Consider the following 13028-nt stretch of genomic DNA (forward strand, 5'->3'; position numbering starts at 1 on the left):
GCTATGGGTACTCAGGGGGTGGGGGTGTCCAGAGGGGCTGTGGCAGATCCTGGGGGTGGCTCTGGGGGCTTAGGGAGGTCTAGGAGGATATCTGTGGGTGCTAAGGGGATGTTGTTGGGGCTCAGGGAGAGCCCATGGGGCTGACAGGTTTGTAGTGGCGGGGGGTCTGTGGCCTCCATGGATGGAGGGCTGTGGGAAGTGCTATGTGGGGGCCCCTTCCCCCAGGGGGAGGTCTGTCAGGGTATGGGGAGAGGGTCACTTGATACTGGGGCCCACTACCTACTTTGAGGGGTACAGGGTGTTTGAGCTGCCAGTGGCTGGATTTGAAAGGACCCTGTGCCCTGAGAGTGTGTTTAGGGGGTTTCTGCCCCTGGGAGATGCTGCCAAGGGGTCAGGGGATACTGAGGGGCTTCAGTGCAGGTGATGGAGGATTCATAACTGTTCTCACTGCCCACTGCATCCTCTTGCTCCCCAAGGACCTGCAGCTGGCCTAACACCTGCAAGGGCCCCAGAGGGGGAGCGTCTGATGGGGGGCACCCCCGGGATCCCCACACCATGGCCCAATCCCTGGCACCCACCCACAGGAGCCCCCCTCCTGACACTTTCACATCCCTAATCCTATTGGGGGGTCCCTGAGAGATCCCCACATTGAGACATCCCCCACCTGGAACTCCCTTCTCAATACCCCTCCTGAGGGCCCCCACCATAGCACCCCACAAATTCCCCGGGCAACACATCCCCGGGTGGGGGTCCCCTTCCTGACTTCAGCACTTCTCAGATTATTGTGAGTCCCCACCTGTAATCATTCCAGGACCCGGGAACTGGAGGGACATCATCCCCCAAGGGGACATCCCTAGGACTCACACTCTATTGGAGACCTCCCTCACTTCTGCTGGACCCCAATAAATATCTCTGATCCTCAAATGCTGCTGCTAGAGTGAGGGAAATTGGGGGCAGGCACCTGTGAAGGAGGCTCTGGGTGCAGGGACTTAAGGGGGGGGGTGGGAGCACCTCCACGAGGGCTGTGGGAATTGGGATAGGGGATATTTGGGGAGGTGAGGAGGAGGGTGAAGCTTAAAATGTCCCCTTAATAAGGTGGTGTTTGGAGGGGCAGGGCTTGAGAGGGCACTTTTATAGTGGTGGGGTCATTTTGGGGGGTTAGGGATTAGAGGTTTGCTTTATGGAGGAATCAATGCATCAGGAGTCAGGGATCCCGAGGCAGGGACTTCGGGTCTGTTTTATAGAGGATGGGGGGCTGCCTCCAGGGCAGGGGCGTAGGGCTCCCCTTTACAAAGGCAGAGCGGCCGGTGCGGGGCAGGGCTTGACGTGAGACGGGGCTTTAAGCCTCCCGTGTGAGGCCCGAGCCTCGAGGGGTGGGGTTTTAAGGGGCGCTCTTTATGGGGCTGGGCCCAGGGTCCACTTTTATGCTGGCGGTGGCGGGTTGTCGTAGTAGGGTGCGTGTGCGCCACCTGAGAGGGGCAGGACTTAGGGGGTGGGGCTGCATGGGGCGTGGTTGTGGGGTTCCCCAATATAAGGGCTCTCCGGTCCGCCCCCCCACCCCGCGGGCCATGGCGGCTGCGGCGCTGCTGCTGGGCCTGCTGTCGCTGCTGCTGTCGCTGTCGCTGCTGTCGCGACTGTCGCGGCGTGGCGATGGGCGCGGCCCGCGCTGGGGCGTGCTGCACCTGCTGCACCCACAGGGGGCGCTGCACCTGAGCCGCCTGGCGCGGCGGCACGGGCCCGTGCTGCGCCTGCGCGCGGCGGGCCGCGGTGAGTGCGGGATCCCCGACCCCAGCCGAACTTGCCCGGAACCCCCGAACCCGACCCTGACCGAGCTGCCCGGGACCCCCGAACCCGACCCCACCCCAGCCGCCCGGGACCCCCGAACCCGACACCAACCCAACCGCCCGGGACCCCACAGCCCCCCAAACCCCCCTCCCTGCTCCCCAGGGACTCTCCGAGCCCCCAACTCTGCCCTTTCCCCCTGCGGTGGGGACCTCTCCTCAAACCCCCCCAAACCTTTCTTGGGGCCCTAATCCCCCGATGCTCTCCCCAAAATCCCACGCCAGGACTCCCCACTTGGTTTGGGATCTCCCCCAGTTTTGGAGTACCCCCAGCCCCTCCTCTTCCCTGCAGAGGTGCTGGTGTCGAGCTCGGTGGCGACCATCCGCGAGGCGCTGGTCCGGCACTGGGGGGACTGGCTGGGGTGCCCCCACAGCTATCTGGGTATGGCGGCGGGGTGGGGGGCGGTTGGAGGGGTTCCTGTGGGGTTTGGGGAGTATCCTGTGTGTAGTGAAGCCCTTCGGGGGATTTGAAGGGAGTCACTGTGTGGTTTCTGGGGTTCTCTGTGGGGCTCGGGGAGGGTCTCTAAGGGTTTGGGGGGGCCCTGTGGGATGGCAAGTCCTTATGGGTTTTGAGGGCGTCCCTATGAGATTGAAGGGGTTGTTACGGGATTGGGAGGGGGTCCCAATGGAGTTGGGGACATGGGTACTGGGGGGGGGGGGGCAGTTCTGGAGGGGTGGGTTGTCTGTAGGGGCTAGGGCAGTTTCTAGAAGTCTCTGCCCCACCAGACACACCCTTCAGCCTCCAGGGTGGCATTAGGAGGGTCCCATGGAGGAAGCGGCTATGGGGTTGAAGGAGGCTTTATGAGGTAGTGGGGCCCTGTAGCACACCCCTGGTGTATTGGAGGTGGGTCCCTATAGGGGCTGGGGGGTTTCTGGGGGTCCCTTACTGCTCCTGCCCAACCCCAGGGTTGCTGGTGTCACGGAGGGGCCGGGACCTGGCACTGGGAGACCCCTGCCCTGGCTGGCAGCGGCAGCGGGGAGCAGTTCGGGGGGCACTGGCACGGGCTGGGGGGCGTCTCGGGCCCTTCCTTTGGCTGCAGGGCCGGGAGTTGTGTGAGGTGAGACCCTGAAACCGACTCCTGCCCAAAATGATCCTTCTGCAACCACGACACCCCCAAAACTGATCCTCCCAGCATTGCAAAACAGATCCCCACACAATATTGACCAGCAAAACCCTGGCCAATGCACCCCAAAACTGATACCTTGAGCCTCACTCCCTTCACCCAAACCCCACCCATGCACCTTAACCATGTCCCCTGCATCTGGAAACTGCCCCCCAAACCCTACCCCCTGCACTCATCCCCCAATCTCTGCATCCCAAACCTGATCCCCAAACCCTGCACCCGCATCACTGTCCCCCAAAACTTACCCACCCAAACCTCACCCTCTGCACCCCAAAAGGGCATTATCCCTGTGAGTCCCCATAACTCCCTCAGAGCTCTGCACTTCTCTTGTGCGACCCCCTCAACCAGCCTTGGAGTCCCCCTTTATTTGCTCTGGGGCTCTCTCTAACCTTCTCTTTCCCCCAGGAGCTGCGTTCGTATGGGGAGGCCCCCCTGGACCCCTTTGAGGTGTTCACCTTCCACACCTGCAGCACCATCGCACGCCTCCTCTTTGGGGAGCTGGTGAGGATCTGGCAGGGGGCCCAGGATGGAGACAGGGGTTTGGAGGAGGACCCCAGTTTTTATGGGGGCCCAGGGTTTGGGGGGGACCCAGGAGTCTGTGGAGGGAACATCCAGCTGTTTGGGGGGACTGACCAATTTGTGTGTGGGTGGCAGGGGTTTGGGGGCACATAGGAATTTGAGGGGACCCGAATGTCTGAAATGATGTTCGGGGTGTTCTGGGGGATCCAGAGACAATTGAGTACTGGGCAGTACACAGGTGTGTTCTCCTCCAGGTGCCCCCTCCAGGGGAGCTCCGGGCCTTCTCACGCTGCCTGGGGGAGCTGCTGCAGGTCTGGGGGCACAGCAGTGTTCGGGTGCTGGACCTGCTGCCCCTGCTGCGGGTGAGCCTGGCAGCTCCTGGGGGTGGCTGTGGGGCTGTGGCCTTTTTGCTGCATGAGGGTCTATGGAGCCCAGAGCTATAGAGCCCTATGGGGGCAATAAGGGAATTGTGGAGATCTACAGGGGGACTATGGGCCCTTGGGGGCCTGGGAAGGGCTGTGAGTCTCAGGGGGATTATATGGCCCATGGGAGAGATATGGGGCTGGTGGGATTATATGGGGTTGGGAGTGAGGTTATAGCATCTGTGTGGGACTGGAGAAGGGTATGGAGGGCTGACAGAGAGCTTATAGGGTCCATAGAGAGCTTGGGTGGTGTCTGTGGTACTGGGAAGGGACCCTATAACTCTAATGGGGCTGGACAGGGGTTATAGTGTTTGTGTGGGGCTAGGGTGAGTGTCACAGGGTCTATATGGTGTTGAGGATCTCTGGGCCTGGGAGGGGCAGTTGTGGGGGCTGTATAGGGCTGAGGTGGGGTAAAGTGTCTCTGTGGTGCTGAGGATGCCTGTAGGACATTGGAGGGGTCTGTATGGCCCAGGGGAGCGGCCATAGGGTATCTCTGGGGCTCAGGAGACTCAGGCAGCATCTCTGGGGGAGCGGGTGTCTCTCTGAGGTCAAAGGTTTCTTGGCGGTGGGGGTCCCCATGGAGTCCCTGTGCGCAGGCCCTGCCCAACCCGGGACTGCGGAAGCTGCTGCAGCTTGTCCAGCACCGTGACATGTTTGTGGAGACCCAGATCCAGCGGCATCAGGTGGGGAGGCCCGGGGAGCTGGGAGGCAGCCCGAGGTCAGGAGCGGTGCAGTTGGAACAGAGCCTCAGGGGAAACCCAGGGCTTTGGAAACTACATGGGGGTCTGGAAGGACTCAGGTTCTGGGTGGAAACCAGGAGTTTGGGGGCTACCCAGGGGCTTGGGGGCACCCACATATTTTTGGGGAAACAGAGGTTTGGGGGGACCCAAGGGGATGGGAGGAGCCGGGGGTCTGGGAGGCTTGTAAGGCCTTGGGGAGGGCCAGGGGTTTAGGTGGACTTGGGGATTTGGAAGAGACTCCCGTGTTTGGGGGCAGCTGGGGATCAGGAGAAACCCCCAACACGTGTCACCCCTTTGCCAGGCGTGCCCCTCCCCTCCCCCGGACTCAGTTCTGGGGGCACTGCTGGGGCGTAATCCTGGGGCATGGGAGGGCCCCCTGAGCCCCCCCCGGCTGCACATGGCGCTGGTGGACCTGTTCATTGGGGGCACCGAGACCACTGCGGCGGCGCTGGGCTGGGCTGTGGCCTTCCTGCTGCACCGCCCCGAGGTGAAACACATGTCCCTCCATGTCTTCCATGCAGCCCTGGGGGGGTCCTCTGTGTCCCCCCCTACATCCTGTGTTCCATATGTCCCTCATGTTCCCTTCTCCGTGGGTTTCCTGCTGCTCTGCCCCCAGATGATGTGGAGCACCCTCTGTCCCCTGTACAGTGCCAGGGCTCCATGTGTGTACTTGGGGGTCCCATATCCCCACCTGTGTCCTACATGTCCCCCACGTCCTCCTCCCCATGGCTGACACTGTGCCCTTGCACCACCCTGAGGTGCCCCATGGATCTCTCAGACATTTCAGAGCTGTGTCTGTGTCTCTATGTGGCTCCTTGGTTTGGGGTTTCCATGGAGAGGTGGCTCAGGGTCCAGGGATAGAGGGTCCTAAGAGAGAGATCTGGGGGCTCAGGGGTGTCCCCAAGGAGGAGGGAGGAGCAAGTCTGGGGTGGGGGTTGGGTCTCAGGACAGGTCTGGGGAGGATCTGGGAGTTCAAGGGGGTTGCCAAGGGAGAGGGCCAGGCTTGAGGATGGTTTGGGGTCCCAGGGGCAGGTTGGTGAATTTGGGGGGGTCTGGGGTTCTGGGGAGTCGCCCTGTCATCCCATTGCCACTGTGTGCCCCCTGGGATGCACCCCCTCCCCTGGTGCCCCATGGCAGACATGGCACACCTGTGCAGCTGCAGGTGCGGCTGCGGGCGGAGCTGCAGGGGGCACAGGGACCACCCGGGCCAGGGGACATGGGGCGCCTACCCCTTCTTCAGGCCACCGTCAGCGAGACCCTGCGGCTGCGACCCCCTGCGCCCCTGGCACTGCCCCACTGCGCCCTGCGCCACACCAGGTACCAGGGCAGGGAGGAGCCGCCACCGGCCAGCCTGGGTGAGGGGCAACCACCACAGAACAGGAAGGGTCCACCTGGTATCATCAGTAGGGTCCGGGAGAACCCAGCAGAGCCCATTAGACCCCAGCAAGTCCCGCTAAGACCCATCAGGTCCCAGCATGGCCCGGGTAAGACCCGAATATGCAGAATATTTACCAGTAGGGCCCAGTAGAAGTAGGCCCACAGTAGACTCCAACAGACCAGTACAGTCTGGTAAGTCCTTGTAGGACCCAGTAGGCTTCAACAGGGCCCAATAAATCCCAGTAAGACTCATTAGGTCCCAGTAGGCCCCAGTATAACCCCAGTACATTCCACTTGCCCCAGCAGGTTCTGGTATGACCCCAGTAGACCCTAACAGACACTCAGTAGATCCTAGAAGATTCCAGAATAGCCTCAGTAGGCCCCAGCAGAGCCCAGAAGATCCCAGCAGGAGTTCCCAATATATCCCAGTAAGTCCAAGGTAGCCCCACGAAACCCCAGTAGACATCCAGTAGCCCCCAGAAAAGCTCACGATGGGTCCAGCAGTTCCCAGTGAGCCCAGTAGACCCCAGTATGGCCCCAGTAGACCTCGACAGATAGCCAGTAGATACCAGAGAGCTCCAGTAGGACTCCACCAGATCCCAGTATGGCGCTAGCAGATCCCACCCAGTGTGCCAGTAGACCCCAAATAAATTCTAGTAGGTGTCAGTATGGCTCCAGTAGATTCCAGTATAGCATCAGCAAATTCCAGTAGGCACCTAATAGATCCCAGGAGACCCCAGAGAGCCCCAGTAGACTCCAACAGACACCCAGTAACTCCCAGCAGCACCTACCAGATCTCAGTATAGACCCTGTAGACCCAAACAGACATCCAGTCATACCTAGTGAGCCCCCAGAGAGCCTCAGTAGGTCTCAGTATGGCCCATGTAACTTTCAGTAGCCCCCAGCAGACCGCAGTCTATCTCCATGCACCTTGTCCCCTTCCAGTCTTGGGGGGCTCCCCGTGGCAGCCGGCACTGTCCTGATCCCCAACCTGCTGGCAGCCCAACAGGACCCTGACATCTGGCAGCACCCTGAGGTCTTCCTGCCCGGTATGTGGGTATGCCTGCACTCTGAGTGCCCCCCTGAACTCCTGGGTTTCCTCAAACATCAAACTGGGTTCCCCCAGCCATGGTGTTTTCCCTGATTCCTGGGTATCCTGGGAACACCTTTGTGTCATGAGTGTCCCCCCCCCCCCCGATGCCTGAACCACCCCAACCCCACACCCCCTCCCCCAAACCTGTGGTTACCCCCCACCATCCCCATTAGTTCTCCCATATATCTGTGTACCCCCCTCAAAACCTGTTCCTCCCCTCTACCCCCCTGCCGAAACCCCTGAGACCCCCCTCAGGTGTCTGAACCCTCCCCAAACATGTGAATCCCCTCTGTCATCCTGGGGTCTCCCCCGAATCTTAGGCTCCCTCTGAGCCCCTGGGTCACCCCAAACCCCCATGTTTCCCTTCTGAACCCCGAAGTCCAACCTGGGGAACCCCCAGGCACCCTCCAAACTTGTGGAGGTCCGCCCCTAAGTCCTGGGTCCCCCCATGGCGCCCGCTCCCCCCAAGCCTGTGGGTCCCCCCCCCGGAACCCCCCGATCCTGCGGGTCCCCCCGCACCCCTCGGAGCTGACCCGCCGCCCCCCAGAGCGGTTCCTGGCGCCGGGCGCCCCCTCGCGGTCGCTGCTGCCGTTCGGCTGAGGGGCGCGATCGTGCCCGGGGGAGGGGCTGGCGCGGGCCGAGCTCTTCGTGTTCCTGGGGCTGATCCTGCGGGAATTCCGTCTGGAGCCGGGCCCGGAGGGACTGCCGGGGCTGAGGGGCTCACCGGGCACGGTGCTGCGCTGCCCCTCCTTTCGCCTGCGTATGGTGCCCTGCCAGCCCCCGGGCTTACCCTGACCCTGGCCTGACTCCACTTGACCACTTTATTACTTTTCTGAACACACTGTGACTCACCTGAGGTTTTTTTGACCCTTCTTGAATACACCTGACTTCACCTGAGCCTGTGTGACACTGCCTGAACCTGGCTGACCGTGACCCCCTGACTGACCCCACCTGACATCGGCCTCACCCCTGCCAACCCTATGCCTCACCTTGACACCGGCTATGACCCCAGCTGTGACCCTACCTAACCCCATCTGACTCTGCTTGAACCCTGCGTGACTCCATCCCAACTCACCTGACACCTGACCCCTGCGTGCCCCCATTCAAAACCAGATGGCTGGGTCTCTCCCGGATGCCTGAGTCAATGCAGTGTGGGAGGGCCCCATTTATCTCCTCCTAATAAAATTTGTGCTTTTGAACCCACAAGTCCCGGCTCTTCCTGGGACCCCCTAAACGTCCGGAACGCCCGAAGCCCAGCCTTGCGCCCACCCTGACCGGCCACTCTCGGCACCCGCCACAGCCCTCGGACAGCATCAGAAGATAGCGGTCTGGCTGATTTGCACTTCCCCGCTCCGCAAAGCCCTCCCCGGAGAGGCTGCGGTCCGGGTTGGGCTCGCAGCCCTGCGAGATACGGCGGGTTTGTGCGGGGCGCTGCGTTCTGCTGATCTGACTGGCAACAGGCGACTCAAAGCATGAAGCGCTCTGATTGGCCGAGGCCTGGTGTGCCTGGCAACCGATTGGCTTAGAGCTGTTGGGGGCGGGAGGGGAGTAGAGCGCCGTCCCCAGAGCGAGGGCCTGGAGGAGCGGGCGCTGCAGGGTGGAGTGCTCGCTCCGAACATAGCGGGGGCACTCAGGAGCACTCCCCCGACGCAAAAACCCGAGGGAGAGAACAGCGAGGAGGGGCAGGGAGGGAACGAGACCGTCCGCGCCCCTCGAGTCATGTGTCGAAATGGGGGCAACGGCAAAGGAGGGGTAGGCAAGGCAAGGGAACGGAAAGGTTGGTCGGTGAGGAAAGGCAAAGGAGGAAGAGGCAATTCAAGAGGGCACCAATACAAGGCAAGGCAAGCGTGGGTTAGGTAAGGCAAAAAAAGGAAGGGTACGAAACGCTATGCAAGGGAGGGTTAAACAAGGCAAAACAACAGAGGAGAAGGCAAGACGACAGAAGGGAGGGTTGGTAAAGGCAACACGAGGAAAGGGAGGGGCAGACAAGGGGTCCAGGCAAGGCAAGGGGAGGCAGTGGAAGCCAAGATAATGGAAGGAAATGGAGAGGTAGACCAGATAAGGCAGTACAAGGCAACGGAGGGGTTGTTACCTGAGCTATCCAGCTGCAGGGTAAATGTTCAAAATAAACATTGGACCCTCAAGGGAAGAGTCTGCAGGGTGCCGCACCGGTCCCGGGGCCCCCCGCCCCGCGGGTGCCGCCCGCAGCTCCCGCTCCATCATCCCCACAGCCCCTGCGCTCCCCCCGCCCCGGTGACATAACTCAGGTTTCCCACAGGGTCCGCATGATTTGCGGAAAAAACTCCACAACTAGTAAAAGTCGTGAAGTGGGTATGTATCTTTATTCAGCGTCGGACGCATGCAGGATAACTCCTTAAAGAACATGCGCGCAGAGAGTCCAAACTCCCCTTTTTCCCCCAGCCTATTGCATATGCATTAAGTTTTGCAATAGGTTCATGCATATTCATCGCATTACAATTAGTTAATGTCAGTCCTTGAGCAGAGAGCTCGCTGTTTGTCAGTTGTGTCCTGCAGCCTCAGTTTTGGCTTGCTTCTTATTTCAAGGTCCAAGGGGCCCCTCTTACCTTCCTCTAGCTTGGAAGCTCACATTCCTTTCACCTTGTTTGAGACAATTTTGAGAGCTACAGGCTTTTTTGAACACAGCAAATTTAACAGACTAAACAACTTAAACAATTCAAAACAGCATATTCCACTTAAATCTGAAGTTGATTTCTAACCCAAGTTAATTCCTAACCTCATGTCTCATTTGACAGGAGATGAAGGATTTTTAGGGATTTTTTTTTAGGACTATTGAGGGTAATTTTAGGACTTTTTATGAGTTAGGGTATCTTTAGGGCTTTTGAGGGAATTTTAAGGTATTTTTTGGGGTAGATTTTTTAGAATTTTAATGAGTTTTGTCCGGAGTGAGTCCCTGTGTGTTCCTTGCCAAATTCGATGACTCTAACGACTTTTGTGTCCAAGTTCTGATTGTTCCTAGGGTCCTGTACCACGCAGATGAAGAAGTGTATCACCTTTTTGAAGAACCCAACCAGCTCCACAAAAGAGAAATAGTAACAGTTATAACTATCGCAATGCTGCTGGGCCTAGGAACAGCAGGAACGGCCACGGGAGTCTCAGCCTTGGTGACCCAGCACCAAGGACTGTCCCAGCTGCAGGCAACGATTGACGAGGACCTGCAGAGGATCGAGAAATCCATCTCCTATCTAGAGAAGTCGGTCTCCTCACTCTCAGAAGTGGTCCTACAAAACAGGCGAGGTCTGGACCTCCTGTTCATGCAGCAAGGGGGCCTGTGTGCCGCCTTGAAAGAGGAGTGTTGTTTCTATGCAGACCACATGGGAGTCGTGAGAGACTCCATGGCAGAGCTCCAAAACAGACTGGCTCAGAGATACAGGGAAGCCCAACAGGGTTGGTTCGAGTCCTGGTTCAATCGATCGCCATGGCTGACCACCCTAATTTCTACCCTAATTGGTCCATTGGCAATGCTACTTTTAGCTATCACCTTCGGATCATGCCTGCTGAACAAACTAGTCTCATTCGTTCAGACCCGCCTAGAACGGGCCAACATCCTGTTCATAGGCCGACAGCAAATGCTGTGACCAGAGACAACCTCATGCCTCATCTCAGTACCTATGAGTATGACTACTTCGTTCATTTGTAAAAAAGGGGGGGGAGATGTAGTGGATAGGGTCGGGCGGTCGGAAAATCTCGCGATGTTACGGAAAGCAGCAGAGCTCCTCTCCCCCTAACTCCTAGTGATAAAGGATCACCCAAGAATGTTGTCCCCCCTAACATTAGTAACTTTCTGCTCCTTACTAACCAATTACAATAAAGTAAGACCCCCTGACGTAGGGAAAAAACTTTCCCAGTATAAAACCCGATGAGGCGGGACAATAAAGGTCTTGAACCGTCCACCACACTGGTGTCTGCGTTTGTTCTTGGCCCGAGTGACCCTGGGCAGTGGGTCGCCGTGCCGTTTCCTCAGAACCAGGTCACCTCGCCTTGCATCTGAAGGCGACAGTTTTGGGGTAGAAGGAAAGGCAAGTCTGGCACCCCATAGTTTAAGGGGCAGACGAAGAGCTGTGTAGGGAAGGGAACACCCCACATGACCTTTTTTCACCTCGTCCCCCGCTCCAAGGTCTAGCAGCCCCCCACGCGACCAGCTGCTTTCAGAGGGTTACCCAGGCACACCTGCACAGGGAGCTGCTAGTCCACAGGGGCTAACGGGGGTATCCCAAGCATCCCTCTGGGAGCTATGGTTGAAGCATCCAGCAGGGACTAGGGAGCTGCTAGGCCAACCTGGGCGTAGAGCATCACTTTGAGAAAATGCCAAGGGAAGAACCCTCTTGCCAAGGGGCAGCACCCGAGCAGGCTAGGCAGCATGTACTACTGATGTACTACTTAGTAATCACCAAGGAATAATTACATAAGTTAACAGCAAATTACCCAATTTAGCTAGATGAACATAGATAGAACAAAGTTTTATGTTTTACCAGATTTCTGTTCTTCTGCTCCAAGTAGTTGTTGCAAAAAAGAAAGCGCTGTTATTTTTCTGTAGAGTTTTCTTCTATAACAAGCCCTTTACTGCCCTTGAATCTGAGCCAGAGAAGCCAAACAGCTGCAGCTGCTCTGAGGGCTTGGTGGGATTCGCCCCCTCCCTTTTCCTGGGTGCCATGGGAACGAGAGGCGAGCACAATCAGGGGTATATTAACCCCAGCCTTGGCTGAGGAGCTTCATTCCCTCTCTGGGATGTGCTGGGGTAAGAACTCTCCTCTCATTTCATTGAGGAGGCTCTTTCAGCTTATCTCAGCTTGTTTTCAGCAGGTGTTTCTGGGCATCTAAAGCAATAGAGGCTTGGAAGAGACTGAAGAAAACAGCATGGAATACAGGGAGTATTTAAGTTAACAATTTCGGGTTTTGTGTTTAGGGGTGGTAAAGTGCATTTGCAAATTCTGGTGTTGTTCTTGTTTTGTTTTTTATTATTTTTCAGGAGGAGTAGATCTTCCAGAGGCTCCCAGTTCTGTCAAGTATAACACTTTGTTCAGCAGATTCATCATGTTGTCACAAGAGGGATCTGCCTAGTGTCAAAGATGATGTTTGAGATTGAGGCTTCAGGCGAGTTAAGGGTTGTGACTAGGAGAGGGAGGGTGAGCAGGTATCCAGATAGGAGTTATTGTGGGTGGGGGGAGATTTGAAGGCAGCAGGGTGAGAAAGGCTGTTGATTTGAGGACACATTCCCCCCCCCTCCCTCCCCCGCCAAGAGACTTCTCAGAAGCCTAGCAGAGGTTTTCACATGTCTTAAAGCACACAAGGTGATCCACTGCACTCACAGGAATGCCATTTAACTTTGCCTTTCTCTAACCCAGGTGCCACCCCTAATGAAGGCCACAGCCTTGGAATCAGGATGAAGCTGGAGCCTGAAGGAGCCAGGCACACTCAGGAGAGGGCAAGTAGCTGCCTTGCTGGGATTAGGCCCACATAACTCTGAACTCACACTTTGGTTTTGGTTTTCTTTATTGTAGCTGACCAGAGGCTAACAGGTGATCATGGGGCCCTCCGAGGCAGACTCATTGCAGGTGCAACATGGATTCCCATCACCTATCATCCAAAAGATAAGTCGGGGGCCACAGCCTGGAGATGGGAGAGTAGCAAGTTGGGAATCCCTGGGACAGATTTAAAAATTGGCATGTATGTAAGCATGTCGCCTTATATTGTGTGTACTTACACTCTATGTGGACTTGCACTGTATGCATCAGCTTATATTGTGTGTACTTACAGTGTACCACTTATGATCGCAGCTGCCCTGCCCTGGCACGTAGTCACAGTTAGGTAGAACAGTTATAACAACTTTACTGTTCATCTGTCTTTCGTGGGATTTTGGGTAGAAAATTTAT

The 13028-nt window shown here is 57.6% G+C and overlaps 1 pseudogene; it reads left to right on the top strand.

The window, feature by feature from the left end:
• Positions 1-1568: 1568 nt before the first annotated feature.
• On the top strand, positions 1569-8658 carry LOC131566023 (steroid 21-hydroxylase-like; annotated as a pseudogene).
• The last annotated feature ends 4370 nt before the right edge of the window (positions 8659-13028 follow it).

This window comes from Ammospiza caudacuta, chromosome 19 (genome assembly GCF_027887145.1).
Source record: "Ammospiza caudacuta isolate bAmmCau1 chromosome 19, bAmmCau1.pri, whole genome shotgun sequence".
Lineage (NCBI taxonomy): Eukaryota > Metazoa > Chordata > Aves > Passeriformes > Passerellidae > Ammospiza > Ammospiza caudacuta.